General features: G+C 40.2%; 1 long non-coding RNA gene and 1 pseudogene across 1 annotated transcript in view; one reads left to right on the top strand and one right to left on the bottom strand.

Annotated features, from left to right (window-relative positions):
• The window catches only part of LOC145713946 (uncharacterized), a 228,598-nt gene that overhangs the window by 22,682 nt on the left and 185,101 nt on the right, over positions 1 to 20,815 (top strand). The window lies entirely within an intron of this gene.
• On the bottom strand, positions 12,724 to 12,899 carry LOC145714047 (small nuclear ribonucleoprotein G pseudogene; annotated as a pseudogene).

Below are 20,815 nucleotides of genomic sequence, written 5' to 3' on the forward strand. Positions count from 1 at the left end.
GCTTTCTCACTGGCCCACCTAGGTCTGTTGTCCTAAACAGGTATTCCCTACTTCAGCCTTTTCCTACCCACCATCAAAACATGTTTCTTCTGTATTCCTCAGTACTTTACTTTTCTAAAATTGGCTCACTGATAGACCAATTAGTATCAGTTAGGATTATTTTTATTATGTCTACTCAGAGTTTAATTGTAAAAATAATACATGTTTGCTTTGGAAAAATCAGAAAAATAAAAATAAAATAAAAATAATTTTAGTTCTTTTTAAAAAATAATTGTTATGAATTTTATTATTTTATTATTTTTTAATTTTATTTTTTAAAATTTACACCCAAATTAGTTAGCATATAGTGCAACAGTGATTTCAGGAGTAGATTCCTTAGTGTCCCTTACCCATGTAGCCCATCCCCCCTCCCACACCCCCTCCAGTAATCCTCAGTTTGTTCTCCATATTTATGAGTCTCTTCTGTTTTGTCCTCCTCTCTGTTTTTATATTATTTTTGTTTCCCTTCCCTTATGTTCATCTGTTTTGTCTCTTAAAGTCCTCATATGAGTGAAGTCCTAGGATTTTTGTCTTTCTCTGACTAATTTCACTTAGCATAATACCCTCCAGTTCCATCCACATAGTTGCAAATGGAAAGATTTCATTCTTTTTGATCGCCGAGTAATACTCCATTATATATATATATACCACATCTTCTTTATCCATTCATCCATCGATGGACATCTGTGCTCTTTCCATACTTTGGATATTGCTGATAGTGCTGCTATAAACATGGGGGTGCATGTGTCCCTTTGAAACAGCACCCCTGTATCCCATGGATAAATGCCTAGTAGTGCAATTGCTGGGTCGTAGGGTAGTTCTATTTTTAGTTTTTTGAGGAACCTCCATACTGTTTTCCAGAGTGGCTGCACCAGCTTGCATTCCCCCAAAATAATTTTAATTCTAAGGGCACCTGGTTGGCTCAGTAGGTTGAGCGTCTGACTTAAGCTCAGGTCATGATCTCATGGTTCATGAGTTTGAGCCCCGCATCAAGCTTGCTGCTGTCAGCTCAGAGCCTGGAGTCTGCTTTGGATCCTCTGTCCCCCTCTCTCTCTGCCCCTCCCCTGCTCACACTCCCTTTCTCTCAAAAATGAATAAACATTAAAAAAAAGAATTTTAATTTGAAGTGTTGACGTTTTGATATGTTTCCTTTCAGTCTTTTTTTCTGTGAGAACTTGCCCAAGTTCTTGATTGCAAATCACATCAAGCAACTCTCATTACATTGAATAGGAAAGAAACTTATTGGTAAGCTATGAGGCAGCTCAAAGAAAACATGGGAAACTTGGAGAACCTGATTTAGACTGTTGTAGGAGGAATATGTTAAGCTGAGCCACTGGATCTTCTTTCAAGGACTCTGCAGTGGAATAGTTTGATTTGGGCCCTTCTGTTGCCATTGCTGGACGTAAATGCTGTGAGTGTACTGCTGCCCTGGACCCGGGGTGCCCTCCTGGCGCCACTGCGTGAATTCCCTGGAGCTGGGGTGCCCTCCTGGTGCCACTGGATGAATTCCAGCTGCCCCTGCTTCTTTGAGTCACTCACCCAAGATTCAAAGACTGATGTGGGAGTGTTGACTGGCCAGACTTAGTGTGCCCTTAGCCCAGGAGCCAGGACTCAGGGAAAGCCAGGATCTCATCTTTTCTATTTGGCAGCAGGAGAGAGGAACTGCTTCCCACAAGATTCACACAGTGGCAGATTCTCTAAGTTTAGGGACAGCATGCAGATCCTGGGAAGCCCCTCCTAAAAAAAAAAAAAAAAAGATTATAATTTATCCTTTGGCCGTATAATATTCATGTGCACCTTTATTTCCATATTAAAAACTTTTTTTAATGTTTATTCGTTTTTGAGAGAGAGAGAGAGAGACAGAGCACGAGTGGGAAGGGGCAGAGAGAGAGAAGGAGACACAGAATCTGAAGCAGGCTCCAGGCTCTGAGCTGTCAGCACAGAGCCCGATGTGGGGCTTGAACTCACGAACTATGAGATCATGACCTGAGCTGAAGTCGGACGCTTAACCGACTGAGCCACCCAGGCGCCCCTCCATATTTTTATGTCACAGCAATAAAGGAACCATGTGAATTTTGCTGTCCCTACCTATACTTCTGTCCACAAGTCAGCATCTAGTATTTATAACTTCTGACTTCCCATACATATTTCAGGTCTCCTCTGCCAGCAACTTGTATCTCAGATGCTCAGTGTTTTTGCCTAGTAGAGTGACTCAAATCTTCATTCCTGATGAAATGGAACCCTTGGTGGTCTTGCTTGGATTTGCCTGTAGTAACATTTCTCTAATTTTTATCACTGGACTTGAAAATAGTAGGAGGCACCGTGAGACTTCACCTGGGCTCACTTGTACGGATCCCTGTCTGCACTGAGCTGTAGCAGCCCAGCTGACCCCTCATAGTAAGGATCCATCAGTCTGGTCGAGACAGTACCCTCCCACCTCTTTTTTTCCCCCCAGCTCAGGGGAAAGCAGAAGCTGATGTGGTAATGTGAGAGTCCAGGCTTCTCTCTAAATGAGAACCATTGTTGCAGAAAATGTACTCCTTTAGGTACTAAAGCCCTTTACAAATAATAACTCCTTTAATTCTCACAAAAATACTATGAGATTTTACATTTTACAGAGAGGAAAATGGAGGCCCAGAGAAGTTAAGTAACCTGCCCAAATGCAACAGCTAGAAAGCAGTAGAGAGAGGATTTGGACCCAGGTTCCTGCTCAGTATGATACAGTATTTAGCATTGTTCTGTGAGATGGTGAGAAAATCATATTTCCTGCACACTGAAATGTGGGACAGAACTAGAAAAGCCTGTGACAAGCCTGTAAGGTGTTCCTCTGTCCCTGCTAGGTAAAAGCAAAATGCTCTGGTGTTTATCTGAAAAGACACAAAAATATTTGTTAGGTCTATTACTCCATAAGCATAGGCATTTTTCTTTGTTTTGTTCACTGTAATATCCCTAGCACCTACGAAATTACCTGGAGCACTGGGTGCTCAATGCACATTTGTTTAAGAAATGAGTAAATATCAGATCCCAGGGACTGGGTTAACTTTCCCCAGTGAGAAGGGCACACTAAGAAAGCAGCTGCAATTAGAATCCCCCCCCCCACCCCAGGGAAGCTGATGTCAACCCCACATCGTCCTCTAAGCCCCCATCCTCTGCACTGGACAGACAGGAAAGTTAAGTGCGGATGTACTGAAACCACCATCCCTGCATTTCTTAGGAATTTCGTGGTCACACTAAGTGCTGTAATTCCCTCGGACATGATATTGCTCTTTATTTTTCCTTTTAAGTGAATGGGGTGACTCTGGGGGGTCCCGTTTGCCTTATTTTACCTGTGCATCAGAGACAATATGGGGATTCTATCAGTGATAGATAAATCCTTAAAACACAGGTAAACCATCATGGGCTGAGTCCAGAGTGTCATTATGTCCACTTTAAGGCAGACTTCGACGTAGACTCAAACTTCGTTTATCACCTGAATCTTCTAAGTCTCTGATTAGTGAGTGCAGTGGTGTTAACTCAGATCCAATGTTCAGTAATCTGTGAAGAGGTATTTTCCTTTGCCCAAGGCAGTTGGGCAATACTTTGGTAAATACAGGTCCCTTGGGAAAAGATAGAAGGAAGACTGCCAATATATTTTCGTGAAATAATTTCAGGACTCTTTTTAAAGCCTCCCTGGCTTCCCTTCATTAAGGGGTTTCAGGGTCTGCGAACTGACATAGGCTCTCTATGTAGGGCAACTCTAGCAAGGACAGAGAATTACAGAGTCTTCAGGTAAGACATGAATGGGCTTATCAGATGTGGGAGGAAGGGTAGCTTGAACTGAAGATTGAGGTCCAGTGGAGTTTGGGATTTGGGTGTTTGAATTCTTGAAATCCTTCCACAATTGCAATTCTCAAGGTATACTTCCTTTATTGATGCCCTAACTTTCATATAAGGGATTTGATGAGGCTGTGATTCAATTGACATTACAGATTAACTCCCCATTAAAGTGGAGGTTTGATTTTGGGTGGTTTTATACTGCTGCTACAAAAAATAAGACATTCTTTTCCAGCACAGACATAAAAAGTCCCTAGTTTCAGTTTTTGCTTTCAGTCAAGAATTAGGGACTTCATTGTGGCATTTTCTTTCTTTAGCTTTTCTAATATTAGCCGTGTCACTCTTCAGTCCTGGTTTCTCACACTGTTATATATGGCATTACCAATGTGGTCCCCCAGGGCTTGCTTTCAAACAGATACTGGAAAGGTTGTAATTTGATTAGTTGCTTTTCCACTCTGGGCAACAGATTACCCGATTTCTGTTCCTGAAGGCAGACTGCCTTTACCCCAACTCGGTTATATAATCAAGCCCAGATTCCCCTCAATTCCAGATCTGCTGTCTAAAGTCCCCTCATTGTAACAGTTGCCGACCCAATGGTTCATGACATAAACTGATTTCGTTTATCCTGAGTAGAAAAGGAATTGATTGGAAGGATATCAAGTATTTCATGGAATTGATGGGAAAGCTGTTGAAACAGACTTAGAAAATGGACCAGAACCAAGGAGATCCAGACAGGTGGAGCCACAGAAAATGTCACAGACCAGGCTCTTTGGGTTCCATTGCTCCTCTCACTGGGCATTGAACGCTGCTGTCACTGACAAGATTGGAATGGATCCCAGACTTCCTTCTTGCCATCTTGTTTGGCTGAACTTAGGTCATGTGCCATGTCCTTCCTAGTTGCCTGGGTCCAGGGAAGGCAAGTACTTGGCCTTAGGTGTCTATGGGGAGGAGGCCCTATTTGTACTCAAGATTTGACAAGTGACAGATTACTCAGATATAGAATATGAACATATAGAATGACATTGGGGTTGCAACCTTGAGTAAAGGGTTAGGCCTCAGCACAGGGCTGATCCAGGCCTGCCTATAAGAATGACCTCAGAGTCCTGTTTCTTTGGAAACTGCAGTGATCAATAAACATGGAATGTTTTGCCTGTTTTGTTTGTTGTGAAACCTTGATATGGACTTCTGGACTGGGGCTGCTGGGGGTAGCATGCAGGTTTTGGGTGTGTGTCACTAGACCCATATGAAAGATTGTTGGGAAGCTAAAGCTGTGGCTTTTCTGTGTCAAGATGACCTTGGATATAGTTCTGTGGCAGCCTTGCATTTCTTGCATGGGTGTAGGGACAAAAGAAGCTGTGTACGTGGGTAGCTGTTAACCATTGTATTTGTTTCCTACGGCTACTGTATCAAACTTAGTGACTTAACATAATTTATTACTTTATAGTTTCACAAGATAGAAGTATGACATGGATCCTAATGAGCTAGATCAAAGTGTCAGCAGGTCTGTGTTCCTTTCTGAAGGCTCCATTTCCTGGAGCGTCCATTTTCTGGCCTTTCTGGATTCTAGAGGCCACCTGCATTCTTTGGCCTGGTGTCCTTTCCTCCATCTTTAAAGTCAGCAGTGGGGATAGAGTCCTTCTCACATGGTATCACTCTGGTCTTCTCTTCTGCTTCCCGCTTTCACTTTTAAGGACTCCTGTGTTGACTTTAGACCCATCTGGACAATCCGGAATAATCTCCCTATTTTAAGGTCAGCTGATCATCAACTTAAATTTCATCTGCAACTTTAGTTCCCTTTCTCCCTTTAACATAGCATATTCATAGCTTCTGGAAATTAGGATGTGGACATCTTTGGGGGACTTACCACAGGTGTCCTGATAAAATGAAGGTACTGTTTCTTGTCCTCTATCCTTCTACAAAGCTATGCACATGGAGAGTAAAGCCTGTAATGTGTCTTAAATCTGATTTTCAGTCTGAATCTGCAGTCACTGCTATGTGGATGCCCACTAGAACCACGATGTTGAGAGGGCAAACCTTTATTGGGAGTACTTTCACATGTTCAAGCACAATTTATTAAATCTCCATAGGAATCTACTGTTATTAGGAAAATGGACTAATTTTTTAATTGTGTGGCTCCCAGGATATCTTTACTTTCCCAAACCTCTGAGAATAATTCTCAGATAGGATTCTGGGCAATAGGTTTCTAGGACTCTGTAACTATTCAAATCTCCAAAGCTTTAGGACATTTTTTTTTTGTCAGCAGAAGGAGTTGAAAGCTACTGTTTTCTTTTAGAGGAAAAGTACTTTTAAAAAAACCTGTCTGATATAAATTTTAAATGAAGTCAATATGCTAGGCTGGGCTGTTGTAAAATTATTTTCATCATTGCATTCATTGTGTCAACCAGATCTTTGGCTCCAAATATGCTGTTCTCATAAAAATTTCATTTCAGCTGTCAGGGTAATCAAAATGGTTTCAAAAGCTTTCCTTGAATACTGAATTGAAATAAAATAATAAAATACACTATCAAATGCCAGATACTACAGGAGGAAGATGCCACATATAGGCAGGTTTTGCTTTTTAAAAAAGTTGATTTTATTAAGTTCTTTACTTTGATGTAATTTTGAAGCAACTATTCCTGACGTATACAATTTCAGCATAATTCAAGTGGCTTTTCAGTCCAAAATCATATTTGGGACTACATAATTAAACACACAAAATGCAGAATAATATCTCACTTATTTAAGTTGTCTTTTGATGCCACAGTTTATGTTGTATAATGGTATATTTACAGTGTATAATGTATAATTTTGTATAATGGTAATTTTATAGTGCATGGGCAAAGAAACAAAATGATGGCTACAAGTTTTATCTTTTAAAAATCTGATACTACAGATCTCTGTTTCTAAAAAACCACAAGCTACAGATGTCTGTAAGCGACACGATGTTATTATTCTATTACAGAATAAAAATGTTGTCGAGCTTATGGATGACATAAATGTGGCAACGAGAAACAAATTTTGGAGAGAACTCCCTGAATAGTCAAAAGGCTATGCAAAATGTTATTTAAAAGAAGCTTCTGTTTCAAAACGTTACCTAGCTCAGTCACAGTAAAACCTGAAATCAGCCAAGCACATCAGGCCGGATCTTGTTGGAGACACTGTGGGGATGGAAGTCGCAGAGTTGCTGTTGAGCGAGTCGGCTCTGGAGCAGCAGGTGTGGGATGTCTTCATTCTCCGCACTCCTCTTCTTCCACGAGAGCTTGCTGACAACCTTCCCATATCCGTCCGCGAGCTTCCATCTCTGACCACTGCTGTATTTGCTCCGCAACATTTCTTCTTGCTCTTGGTGTTCATTTATTCATCCATCCTTCCTTCCGGTAATTTTTTGTGGCGTGCCACTTTATAGGAATTTAATTATAGAAGAATTGGTGAGGGTAGGAATGATCTTGATCTGTATCACTTAATCACTCAGACATAGGGAAAACTTGAGGAAAAAGTGTCTCATCTATATGTATGCATCCTGCTCTGTTATGGCAGAGTCCTCTTCTAAGGGCCAGTCTTTCCTCTTGATTAACTAGCTAATGAAAATACATAAAAGGGGACATTCTCCCCGGAGGCGATGCAGCAATGCTAGTGGCTGTAATGGAACTTGGCAGATAGGCAGGGCTTTTCCTACCAAACACATACCGTGTAAGTGGTTACCTATGAGAAGTCTGGATATGAGCTGTGCCAAAATAGTGCTCCCAGTTCAGGGGCAGCCAGGAAATGGTTCTTGCCTAAGTTCCTCTACAGTACACGGGAGGAAGAGTGCATGAATTTTCAGCTATGAGTGTCTTTCTCTGGGGTAGGGGGAGGTGAATTCATATGTATCAACCGTAGAACAGATTGCAAAAAATGGCCTCAATACTTTTCAGCTCCTCCCATCAAGAGATGAACTCTATTTTCCCTATCTTTGAAATCGAGAGTGACCTTGGGATTTGCTTTGACCAATGCACAGTGGTAGAAGTGACATCAAGTGAGTTCTGAACCTAAGCAGCAAGAGGCCATGTGGCTTCTGCTTTTGTTTGTCTGACCTGCCATGTGGAGGAACCCGGGCAATCTTGCTGGATGATGAAAGACATGTGGCCCTGTCATTCCAGCTTGCCAACTGCCAAACATATGAGTGAGACTACCTTAGATCATCTGCCATCCGACTCCAGACGCATGCAGAAGTCCAGCAGGGATTGACTAAACTATAGCCCCAATGAGAACAACCAACCAGCTCCCCAAATCATGAGCTAAACAAATGGCAGTTGTTTTAAACCACTGGGTTTTGGGGTGGTTGGTTACATAGCAAAAGCTAACTGATATGAGTAGTCATATGAGGTGATTTTTAATCCTATTTTATTATTTTTTAAAGTTCATTTATTTATTTTGAGAGAGTGTGTGTGAGCAGGAAAGGGGCACAAAGAGAGAGAGAGAGAATCCCAAGCAGGCTCTGGGCTGTGAGTGCAGAGCCTGATGTGGGGCTCGATTCCATGAACCATGAGTTCATGACCTGAACCAAAACCAAGAGTTGGACGCTCAACGAACTGAGACATCCACGTACCCCTGATTTTTATCCTATTTTAAATGGGAAGGATGGGATGGATTCATCAATAGAGTGGATTAAGATCTATAAAATTTGACCCTGTGGCCTGAAGAGGAGAATAAGAAGAAAATAAGGATATGAAGGTAAACATATCTAAAACTACCCATGAAACACAAATCTCTTGCCAGCATTTGCTGGGGAAAATCCAGAATGTTTGAATGGATTTGAGTATCTTAAACACACCTACTGGTATGAAAGAAGATAGCTCTGATTTTAGATAGTACTCAACTTTTGTGGCATATGTCCCAGTTCAGATCAAACTAAGTTTCAGATGTTGGTGACCTTACGTGGTATCTGGTTTATATGTGTGATGTCCTTGAAGGCCATTTTTTTTTTTTTTTTCCTAAAAAGAGAGTGAGTTCTTTATAACTTTGTATAACCTGAATACAATTGGGACCCCATATGGCTCAGTCTCTGAGCAGTGTTGCTTTCAAAAAACAGGATTGTGGCAAAAAAGCATAATAGACAGTAATTCATCTACTCAGTCTCTTGAAAAAAAAAAAATGCCAAGAGGAGAGTACATTCTTAATGCCAACAAAGCTTAAGAAGCATCTGGGGAGCCTGGGTGGCTCAGTAGGTTGAGTGTCCGACTTAGGCACAGGTCATGATCTCATGGTCTGTGAGTTCGAGCCCCTCATCGGGCTTGCTGTCGGGCCTCCTGCTGTCAGTGCAGAGCCTGCTTTGGATCCTCTGTTCCCCTCTCTCAGCTCCTTCCTTGCTTGCTCTCTCCCTTTCTCTCTCAAAAATAAATAAACAACAAAGAAGCTTAAGAAGCATCTTCTTAGGGGTGCCTGAGTGGCTCAGTCTGTTAAGCGTCCGACTTCAGCCCAGGTCATGATCTCACAGTTTGTGGGTTTGAACCCTGCATCAGGCTCTGCTGTGACATTGTGGAGCCTGTTTGGGATTCTTTCTCTCTTCCTCTCTCTTCCCCTCCCCTGCTTGTGCACTCTGTGTCTCTCAAAATAAATAAATAAACTAAAAAAAAAGAAGCATCTTCTGTAGACATCTTTATTGTTCTCAATATTTCTAGTATGCTCTGGAGTGGCATTCCTAAGAACTCTCTTTCTGGAAGTGGCTCATAAAAATATAACTTCCTATTTTCTCTTTAGTCTTTGAAAACTCTGAAACCAAAATGCATGGCTCTTCTGTCTCTTGACTGTGTGTCCCCACTCAAGTATATAGCTGAAAATCTCGTGTTTGTCCCTCTCATCTAAACTCTCCTCTCACCACTGTGCTGGTCCCTCGTTTACTTCTTCTTTTCCATCCCTGTGTTGTTCATGCACAGCGACACCTTCCTCAAAGGTAGCAGTCCTTGCATCTGACCCTCCATGCTACGCTGGGGCCTCCAGGGTGGGTAATCTGTTTTCATTTCTTTGAGAATCATCTCATTGCTCAGATTCTACACACCCCAGGAAAGACTTGGCACTTAATTCTCAAGTTAAGATTTCTTCCCCTTTAGAAATGGAGGGGCGAGTGGGAAGGGCCGAAATGTCATATATTAATATAGCTTTATGTGAATTTGGATTGTTTAAATATGAAATAATATGATACAAACATACTTACAAAATCTCGTTTCTGGAACAAAATTCGAAATAGTGTGAACCGCTCCCTGCAAAATCAATAACACATATGTTTCAAGCCGGTGGACTGAGTGATTTGGAAACTCTATTTATGCTATTGCCATGGTCGCTGATAAACACAACTACATGATACTGTTCTTTGTCAGTCTTATGAAAAAGTTATTCTTGAATTATAGGGGTTTGAATTCTGAAAGGTGTTCTGTGGAACACCCTAGCGTAAATAGACTTTGGTAGTCTGTCCTGTTTGCTTTTGTGCCTGAGGCAAGGGGATAGGCACTGGGAAAAACTAGGAAAGGTGGGTCAGATTTTGAACCCTCATGCGGAAAGGGGGAACCAGACACTAGATGAACTGCTTCGGGATCCAGGTGACAATGGGCGTCACTGTGAAGGATGAGAGCCAGAGTGCCTACTTCTCCATGGCAGGACTGCTGTGGCATTTTCAGAATTGGCAACTCCAGGACCACGGGGACACATGGTCAAGGATGTCCCAAGATGTCTGTCAGTTGTGTGAGCACTGAGGCTTCCCCTAGTGGCTGCATTAGAAAGGACATTGATGGAGTGGACTGGAAGGGAGAGAAGGACTGTGAAGATGCCAGGTCCTGACTGTGGCTGACAAGCTGACCCATGAGCACAGGAGAGGCATCCTGTAAGACCTTTAATAATATTTTGGGGTGGGAGGAGTTTTTGGAGGGTCTGCGTCTGCAGGAAGAGTTAAATGCAACAACTTTGAGATACTGATGATAGTCTGAATTTATGGACAGGTGGCTTTGACCTTGGGATTCTTATTATACCTATACGTGCCAGTATGGTGGCTTTGCTCTTTAATCTCTTTATGGGCTTGGGCTATGTACTTAACTCCCTAAACCCCTGGTTCCTCGTTTGTAGAATGGAAGCAGTAATGGCCTTAACTTTATGAGATTTTTGTGAGGATTCAATGAGCAAGGAAGGAGCTAAGCATGGTGCATAGTCAACGTTGTAAGTGCTCAGTAAATGTGAGCTATCATTATGTTGTTAACACATTCGCTGTCTTTGAAGCATACATTCTCAGTTTCATAGAACCCTTGGAATTGCTAACAAGGTTTGCTGACCAGACTACTTTGATATCATTGGTAACTTTCGGGTTTTAGATCCTTCCTGATCTTTAATGATTGATGTGGCAGGAGGACACAAGTAATGATTCCTTCTTAGGCTCAGGCCTTCTGTAAAGGGAACTGTTGTTGCAGCTGGCATTTTCTAATTTTCTGCCACATCCTTCTGGGAAAAGAGTACTTCTTACGGAGGAGAGATGATATTTTATGAAGCAAGATCAAGCCATTCTGAGAGAGGAGAAATTACCCATATGTTTTCATTCACTGACATTTTGGGAAAATTACTACAATTTGCTTTCTTCTTTATTAAATGGCAGAAAAATTCTGTAAACGCAATTAATGGAAGTATTTAATTTTAACTGTATTAAAACCAATTTTTTCTGTCTCTGTTGCACTCAAAATGGCAGGTCAAATGAATCTTTGAAAGTATGACCAGGGGTTTCCATAGCAACCAGATGGGAATAAGGGAGAAGACCTAGTTCTGGGACATAGGTGGTTTTCTTCTACTTACCGAGAACCCTAGTGAATCTGTTTGTGGATGGGACCATGCCATGGCTCTCAGCGCACCCAAGTCTGGAGCTCCAAATGCTCCTTTCTACCCAAGGTGAGGCCAATGGAGGTCATAGTGACTGCTCATAGAAAAAGGACCCCAGGGAATAATAATAATACCATCGGTTGGATTATATTTTTCATTCCATAAAGTGTTTTTATTTACATTATTTTACTTAATCATGTTATCACTCTAAGGTAAGTTATTGCTATTCTAAAGGTGAGAAAACAGGTTAAGAAAGGTGAGATGGTGTGCTAGAGTCAAGTTGCAGAGCCAGGGTCTGAATCATCCAACTCCAAGACCAGCGTCCATTCCTTGGGGCCATGATATGGGTCAGAACCTTCTTCACAGGGTGTTCCCTGTTCTTCATGGCAGGGTGGGTGGTTGGAGAGAGTGAGGCTTTACCTGTGTCCTCACTGGGGGCTGTGATGGAGAGTAGGGCACAGCTTTATGTATTTCCATGACAAGCACACTTGCCAGGATGGGAGATTAATACTTTGTGGAAAAAATACATGTTGCATTTCTTCTATGGTTCCTGATTCTTTGCCTGCTGTAGTGTGGAGCCCCTCATCAGTTGTAGTAATGACAGACACTGTCTTATTGCATCTATTAACACATCCTTCCACAGTTTTCTTCAATTACACTGATTATTTCTCATTATGAGTTTATTCTTTTCTGAGCTTTTTTCTCAAGAAGCTTCTGTAATTTCATTCCCAATTATTATATTATTGTAATAAGTGGCTCTCCAGTGGCACAATGGGTCATTTCAACCTCTCGTATAAAGCAGCTTCTAATTTTTTTGTTGGTGAAAGAACTGGTTACTGATTAGAGTTGGATGGACTATGTGAGTATCCTAGATCTTTTTTTTTTGTTGTTTTTTGACTATTACAAAAGTTTATTTAACAAAAAAGTTCAATATGAAAATGTACACAACCCAATTTTTACATTTAGTAAAACAGGTGCTGTGGAGAAGCATTTGATTTCTCTGGGGAGCACAGAAGTTGTTTATACTTCTGCCAAGGTTTATAACATGATGATTCTATTTCCTCATAATACCACTATTCCAGTATTGTCCTGTTGTCCACTAATTGCCATCCCCACACATTCGTCTATCGCAAGATTCATAAAGGGATTGAGTCCCTGCAGTAGTCTTGGACATGGCTGCCACCATTTAATTTCAATGATAACTTCTTGTCCATGAATTTTGTCAGCTTGGGAGAGCGAGCTTTGCTCAGTGTCTACTCAGAGAGCTCAAAGATGCCTTGAAACAGAATTCGTGGCCTCCCTTCTACTCCCACAGTAGGCCTGGCATTTTCTCTCAATCTTTAATTGTGGTGAAATAGCATTGTAATTATTTTCCAACTTTAGAATTATATCCCTCTTTTACTTTCTACTTCCATCCTGCCACTAAGCATTTTTTCCCCCTGGAAACTCTCCTGACTCTCCTGCTTCCTTTTCACTCCCACAATGATCCCATCGTAATCCGTGGCCATCTTAGATCCACAGTGCCTCATCTGCCTCCTTCTGGCTTCTGAGTTTCTGGTCTTTATTTTAATGCATCCTACATATAGCAGCATGGATACTTTTTCTGCTTTTATTTGGTTTAGACCACTCCCATTCTAAGAAACCCAGAATAATTCTAAATTACCTCTTGAATAAAATTAAACCTCCTAATTATATACTCTAACGTCCTCAGCCTGTAAGCGCCTCCACTTAATGGCTCCCTTGCCTGCCCCACTCCACTTGGACATCCCACTTCAGCTACATGAGCCCGTTTGCACTTCCCACTTGGAGTGCACATTTATACCCACCTACTAACCCATGAGCCTTTGAACATCCCACCTCTCCCGTTCAGAATTCCTCCCCTCTTCATTTTACCGGGAAAATCATTGGTTTGACTTTGTTTAACTTGATGTTTCTCAAATTTATTTTACTGCAGAATAATTTTGCTTACAACATAGCTATTGAAACTATAGCTTCTGTCTATTCTTTGCTCCTCCAGGTCCACCCTCCCCAAACCCTCCTCTGCTCTGCTGTGTGTCCATGAGGGAGTCCAACCTGTATGAACCACATCACCAGGTCCTTCTTGACCTCTGTCATGGTCAGTTTTATGCATCACCTTGGCTGTGCCATATTGCCCACTTATTTACTTAAACACAAATCTGGGTGTTGCTGTGAAGATATTTTGTAGTTGTGGCTAACACCTACAATCAGTACACTTTAAGTAAAGTGGATTACTCTCCTTAATGATTGCTTTCATCCAGTCAGTTGAAGGCCTTAAAGGCAAAACCTGAGGTTTCCCAAAGAAGTTCTAGTTCAAGATTACAATATTTAACCACCCTGATTGCATGAGCTAATTTCTTAAAATTAATTTCTGTCCTCTCCCCCGATATAGGTTCTGTTTTTCTGGAAAACCCTGACTAATACACCCTTTAACTTCTGAGTTGGTTTGGCCAGTGAGGCCTATTCACAGGTGATTAGAGGGAAGAAGGAGACTGGGGCTAGCATATTGATTCCCTGGGTCACTCTCTGCTGGGTCGCTTATAGTTGGCTGTGTCTGTGGACAGAAATCCCAGCTCTGGAACCTTCTCTCTCTGATTCTTTTCTTCTTCTTCTTTAAAACATTTTTAAAAATGTTTATTCATTTATTTGGAGAGAGAGAGAGAAAGAGCTTGAGCAGGGGAGGGGCAGAGAGAGAGAATCCCAAAGAGGCTCCACGCTGTGAGCACAGAGCCCATGCAGGGCTCAAACCCATGAACCATGAGATCACGACCTGAGCTGAAATCGAGTCCGATGCTTAAGTGACTGAGCCACCCAGGCACCTCTGATTCTTTTCTTCTTAGTTCTGGGTTCAGTAAACCACCCCACCCTCTATCCTCTTTCTCCTTGGGGCCTAAGGATGGTCACAGCTCCTTGCTGTTACTAGACCTGGGGTCCCGCACTATCTTCTGTGGTTTCCCTGTACTCTGTCTTTATGTTTGTGAATAGCCCATTGTAAAAATTTCCCCCAGTTGCCCAATTTGAATGTATCAGTTGTTTCCTGACATGACCTTGACTGATATAATATCTCATGGAATTAGTGTCCCAAGAAACATACTTTGGGAACCTATGCTTCAACTTCAACCTTTCTCTTATTAGGGCAACAAAGCTGTAGGGTTCACTGTTTCCCAAAACAGTCTAGGAGAAGACAGGACAGACTTCATAGAAAAAGAGATTTGCGGGTTAATAGTTGAACTACAGGTAAGTTTAATTCAGCTGGAGAGAGGGTGGACATGGCAACAGAGAGTGAAAACTTCAATTTGTGGACTAGACAGTTATAAAATGCTTCTGCACATTTTATCTCATTTGATCCTCTCCGCAATCCTGTGAGGGAGGCAATTATCCTGTGTCATAGATAATCAAGGAGATGAGCAAATGAGCAAGGTGTGTTCAGGGGTACAGGAGACATTTGTCTGATTAAAGTGGAGAGTTCTTGGTGAGAAGTAGGGAAGAATAAGGTTTCCATAGGTCAGGCAGGACCAAATTATGTGTGATCCTGAGGCTGGAGGTGATTAGTTGGATTTGATGCAAGAGGCTGTGGAGAGCTTTTGAAGAATTCTTTGAAAATTTTTAATTTACTTTATAAATAATACATGTTCACAGTAGAATATTTAGTAATATAAAGTATAAAGAAGAAAACAAACATCACCCATAATTTTAGCATCAAGTGATACCCTGTTTGTGCTTCTAAAACTTGAGATCAATCAGCGTTCATAGTATTGTGCCCTGTTTTATTCATCTGACGCAGTTTCTCGACTGTGGCACACTGACATTGGGCAGGATAATTCTTTGTTGCTGGGGGAGAGGGTCGCCTGCGTATTATACAATGTCTAACAACATTCCTGGCCCGTACCCACTGGATGCCAGTAGCACCTCCTCCTTGTCCAAGCTGTGACAACCAAAAGTGTCTTCCAGACATTGCTGAATGTCCGTTGGTAGGCAGAATAATTCCCAGTTGAGAATCTGTGGTCTAACTTTATATTGTGAACATTTTGTCCCATATCATTAACAATCACTGAAAAAATCTCTGTGACAGATGCAACATACTTTATTTACTCATGGCTTTTTTTGTTGAATGTTTAGTCTGTTGTATATATATATATATATTACCATCATGAATAACACCATGAATGAGTATCCTTTCACATAAATCTTTAGTTGGATCTCTGCTTATCTCCTTCGGACCAATTCCTGGAAGTGTATTTCTGAGTAAAAGGGCATGAACATTTCAGGGCTCCTGCTACGTTTTTCTGAAAAAGTGACTTCCCGAATGATTTGTACAGATATCTACGTCTGCTAACCAGTGACGCATGAGTGTTCCCATTTTACCAGCCTTCGTAAGCACCGAGGATTGCTCTTAGAAACACTCTTGGTATGTTGTTGAAAAAATGATATCCTGATCTTCTGATCTTCTGATTTGTCTTTTTTGATCTTCAGTAAAGTTTTCTCATGTGTTGCTTAGAAGTCTGTTTACTTCCTCTAAACTTGTAAATTGTTGAGTGTTTTAAGCATTATGAGGGCAGCGTTTAGAAAAACACCTGATGGCCTGTGTTTAGGGGGAATGTACTGATTTTAGCTTCTTTTTCTCAGGTGACTTGCTTTTCTAATTTTCAGCTCAGATTCAGTTTCTTGACTATGTCAGAAAGTCATTTTCTTTGTGAAGAAAATCTGACTCTTTCTTCAACTTAAAAGAAGCATGGAAAGTAAGAAAGAAAATAAAAGGACTTGCAAATAGACTTTTCAATTTTCTTGTTTACAACCTCAAAGTCACCCTTTATGTAGCTGAGTCTGCCAGTGTTTTCTCATTAGTATTATAAAGTCGATTGTTATTCACTGTTGTGCTCTCCTGGGGATGTCAAACTAGAACTGGAATCTAGTCCAACTCTGCCGCCAGCTACTTCTGTAATCTTGGGCAAACTGCTTCATCTTTCTCAACCTAACTCTCCTCATTTATAAAATAATGTGAGAGAAGATGATCTTTCAGGGCCTTTAGAATTCTATAAATGTGTGTTCACATGACGAGAAGAAAAGAAATAACAGCAACAACTTGGGACCCTGGAGTCTTGTTCTGGAAGGGGAAGGAGAAGGGATGCAATTCTAAAATAATATACATATTTTGCAATGGCAAAATGCAACACTTGTATTTGTATTTCAGTTATTAATGAACCTTAATTCTTCTTCTTCTTTTTTTTTTTTTTTTTTACAATTCTGCACCCCTTTTGTTCATCAACTGGGAATTTTCCCCATGTACAAAATGTTACAAGGGCAGAAGTAGAATGTGAGTGTTTACATAGGTTGTTCTTGAAACAGGAAGTCACAAAATTCGCTTTGCCAATGCTATAATATTTATAATTGTTATATATACCTGTTATAACAAAACATATGTAAATATATGAAATATAATAAATATATATTATATATACATATATATCCATCTATCTCTGTCTATCCATCCATCCATCCATCCATCTATATATCTGCTTATTGAGTGTCTTCTCCACTGGAATGGAAGTTCCATGAGAGAAGAGATTTTGTCTGTCTTGTCCATCATAGGATCCTCTCAGCACCTAAGATAGTGCCCAGCACATGGTATCTGTTCAATAGGTAAGTAAGGAATGGATGCATAAATGAATACATGAAGATGTATATTTATCAAGAAGACAAAAGATATATGTTGGTGTGGCTGTGGAGAAAAGAGAACCCTCATGCTCTGTTGGTGGGAATGGAAACTGATGTAGCCACTATGGGAAGCAGTATGGAGACTCCTCAAAAAATTAAGAATAAAACTGCCACAGGATCCAATGATCTCACTTCTGGCTATATATCCAGAGGAAAGGAAATCGCTATTTCAAAGATATATCTGCACCCCCATGTTCGTTGTCAAACTATGGAAACAACCTAGGTGTCCATTGATGGATGAATGGATATCGAAACTGTGGTATATATGTAAATATATATAGAGTGGAATATGCACAAACCCCCACACACATACACACAATGGTATATTATTCAGCCATGAAAAAGAAGAAAGTCCTGCAATTTGCAACAATATGGATGAAACTAGAGAACATTATGCTAAGTGAAACAAATCAGACACAGAAAGACAAATACTATATGGTATTGCTTAGATGTGAAATCTGAAAAAAAAAAAAAAAAAGTTGAACTCATAGAAACAATAGAATGGTGGTTGCCATGGGCTGGGGCATGGGGGAATTGAGTCAATGGGTACACACTTTCAATTATAAGAGGAATAAATGCTGAGTATCTAATGTACAGCATGGTGGCTATCGTTACTAATTCTGTATTATATACTTGAAATCTACTGAGAGCAGATCTTAAGTGTTTTCTCAAGAAAAGAAAAGAGGAAAAAGTAACCATGTGAGGTGATAGCTGTGTTAATTAACTTGATCGTGGTAATCATTTGACAATGTATATATATATCAAATCACTTTAAATATATTACAACTTTATTTGTCAATTATACCTCAATAAAACTAAAAATAATGAAATAATGAATAATAATAAAAATAACTGGATATCTCTGCAGTATACAAATATAACTCATGAATACAACTTACAGTCCCAAGAGTTCTCTACTTGTAGTTTTGTGTCCATGGAGCTTGAACCCTAGTCATATTTCTCAAAATGTGCTTTCTGTAGAGGAACTCCAGCATATGTAGCTATTTTTTAAGTTAACTAAGAAGATGAAATCAGTCATATTTGGGAATGATTGACTGATGGAATGAACAGAGAAATGAAAACAATGAAGGAACAAATAAGCTAATACACAGGTAAAATGAACTTGGCTAAAAAATTAATTAAATTTAAATTAAAAATTTTTAGGGGCACCTGGGTGGCTCAGTCGGTTGAGCGTCCGACTTCAGCTCAGGTCATGATCTCACAGTTTGTGGGTTCCAGCCCCACTTCAGGCTCTGTGCTGATAGCTCAGAGCCTGGAGCCTGCTTTGGATTCTGTGCCTCCCTCTCTTTCTGCCCCTCCCCCACTCATACTGTGTCTCTGTCTGCCAAAAATGAATAAACATTAAAAAATTTAAAATTAAAAATTTTTATTTATTTAAGTAATCTCTACGCCCAGTGCAGGGCTCGAACTCACGACCCTAAGATCAAGAGTCAGATCCTCCTCCAACTGAGCCTGTCAGGTGCTCCTAAAAAGTTAATTAAAAAAAAACCCAGTTTGGATTGTTTGATTTTCCTTTGCCATCATTTAAATGTGTTTATGTAGACAATATTTTGGGAAGGAGCTCTACCAATATGGTTTTCATTTATTAGGATAGAAATTCATGAAAACAGATGCTATCAACTTTTTTTTTTTTACCACTTAGGATGTAGATTAATACAGGTTCACAAATGGATTAAAAAGAAAGATGATGAAACTACAGATGCAGGCAGATCTCTGTCTACATATATCTGTCTTTGTCTCTGTCTCTGTCTGTATCATCTACATCTGTATTTCTGTGTGTATGAGTATGTCTATGTATATTCTACATCTATATCTATATCATCTATTTTCATATCTATGTCTTCAGGTATAGATAGAGGGAGCCTCATTCAGGACTGCAAAATAGTGAGAGCCTTTGAGCTCCGTTTGCAGCCTCACTTATAAAATGAGAATGGAAATTTTGTCAAAGATGGTGAAGGAATAGCTATGATTGCAGTAATTGCAAGGCATTTGCAAAATACAAATAAGTTTTGTGAAATTATCGTTGCAGTAGCAAGCAGTTTCAAATTTATGTTGGAAAGCTCCTTTTGCTATGAAGTTGTAGACAAGCAGTTTGAAAGAGCACCAGCTTTCGGCTATGTAATTATGTGTAAAATTTGTTCCAGAAATTCAGCAAGGCTGGGGCATAGAACTGTAAGTTTTCCAAATTGTTTTCAAATGGGCAGTAGAGGTGTGTGGGCAGTCAGATATGCAAAAGTAGTAACATAAAGGAGAATCGATTTGAAGCACATATTCTCTTCAGAGACAAACTCCTTCAGCCCTTAAACAAGTTATGTTACTACTTAAAATGAATTACCATTTCCCATAGTAATTGATGGCAATTTGTAGCATTTAACAAGCACTTACAATGTGCATTTGGTAGTGAGCTTATACTTGAAGATTTATTCCTCAAAATTATACTTTAAGATTTATTCCTCAAAAAGCTTTCATTCAGTGTCTTTTGAGGTTCTAATGACTACAGCAACTATGTTTATTTTGTGGCAGAGACTAGTGGATTGTTCACCATACTTGTTTTCTTTCCTCCTAGACACAGAGCTGGACTACATTTTCCAGCTTCTCTTGAAGGTAGGTATGGTTATGTGTGACTGAGCCCTGGCCATTGGAAAGTAGGTGGAAACTGTGTGGGTCACTTTCAAGCTTGACTCATTATGATTTCCCACATGATCTTTCACTCTAAGGTGGCAAAGTATTTGTCAGTCCAAGTCCCTGGGATACTCTGTGGAGCAGAGACCCAACCCACATCCCCAACCTCTAGGTGACTGGGCTTTATTTGAGAGAGAAATTGGCTTTGATTGTTTAAACCACTGAGTTTCAGGGCATCTAGCATTACCATAACTAACGTATAGGATAGAGAATGGAAACATTCTGGAACAGAAGCAACAGAAACACATAAATAATCATTACAGTTATAAAAATAGAAACAACAAAAGTATGAAGTCATGCTTGACTTTTCCCATTGTAACTATTTGGGCCAGTTCATTTTCAGAATATTATGTAGCAGCTGCCTACATGATGGGAAATAATTGAAGTGGGGCCTTAATAGGAATTAACAAAAATAGTAACCAATATGAATGTAAAAAATTTGAGTTCAAAAATTACACGAAAATGGATGCCTGGCTGGCTCAGTTGGTGGAGCATGTGACTCTTGATCTTGGGGTTGTAGGTTTGAGCCCCATGTTGGGTGTAGAGATTACTTAAAAATAAGATCTTTAAAAAACAAAAACCAACAATTACATGGGAAGAAATGAAAATGAAAACACAGCGATCCAAGATCTTTGGGATGCAACAGAAGTGATTCTATGGAGGAAGTTTATAGCAATATAGGCCTACCTTAAGA

The sequence above is a fragment of the Panthera onca genome, chromosome X (assembly GCF_046562875.1).
Source record: "Panthera onca isolate mPanOnc1 chromosome X, mPanOnc1 haplotype 2, whole genome shotgun sequence".
NCBI lineage: Eukaryota > Metazoa > Chordata > Mammalia > Carnivora > Felidae > Panthera > Panthera onca.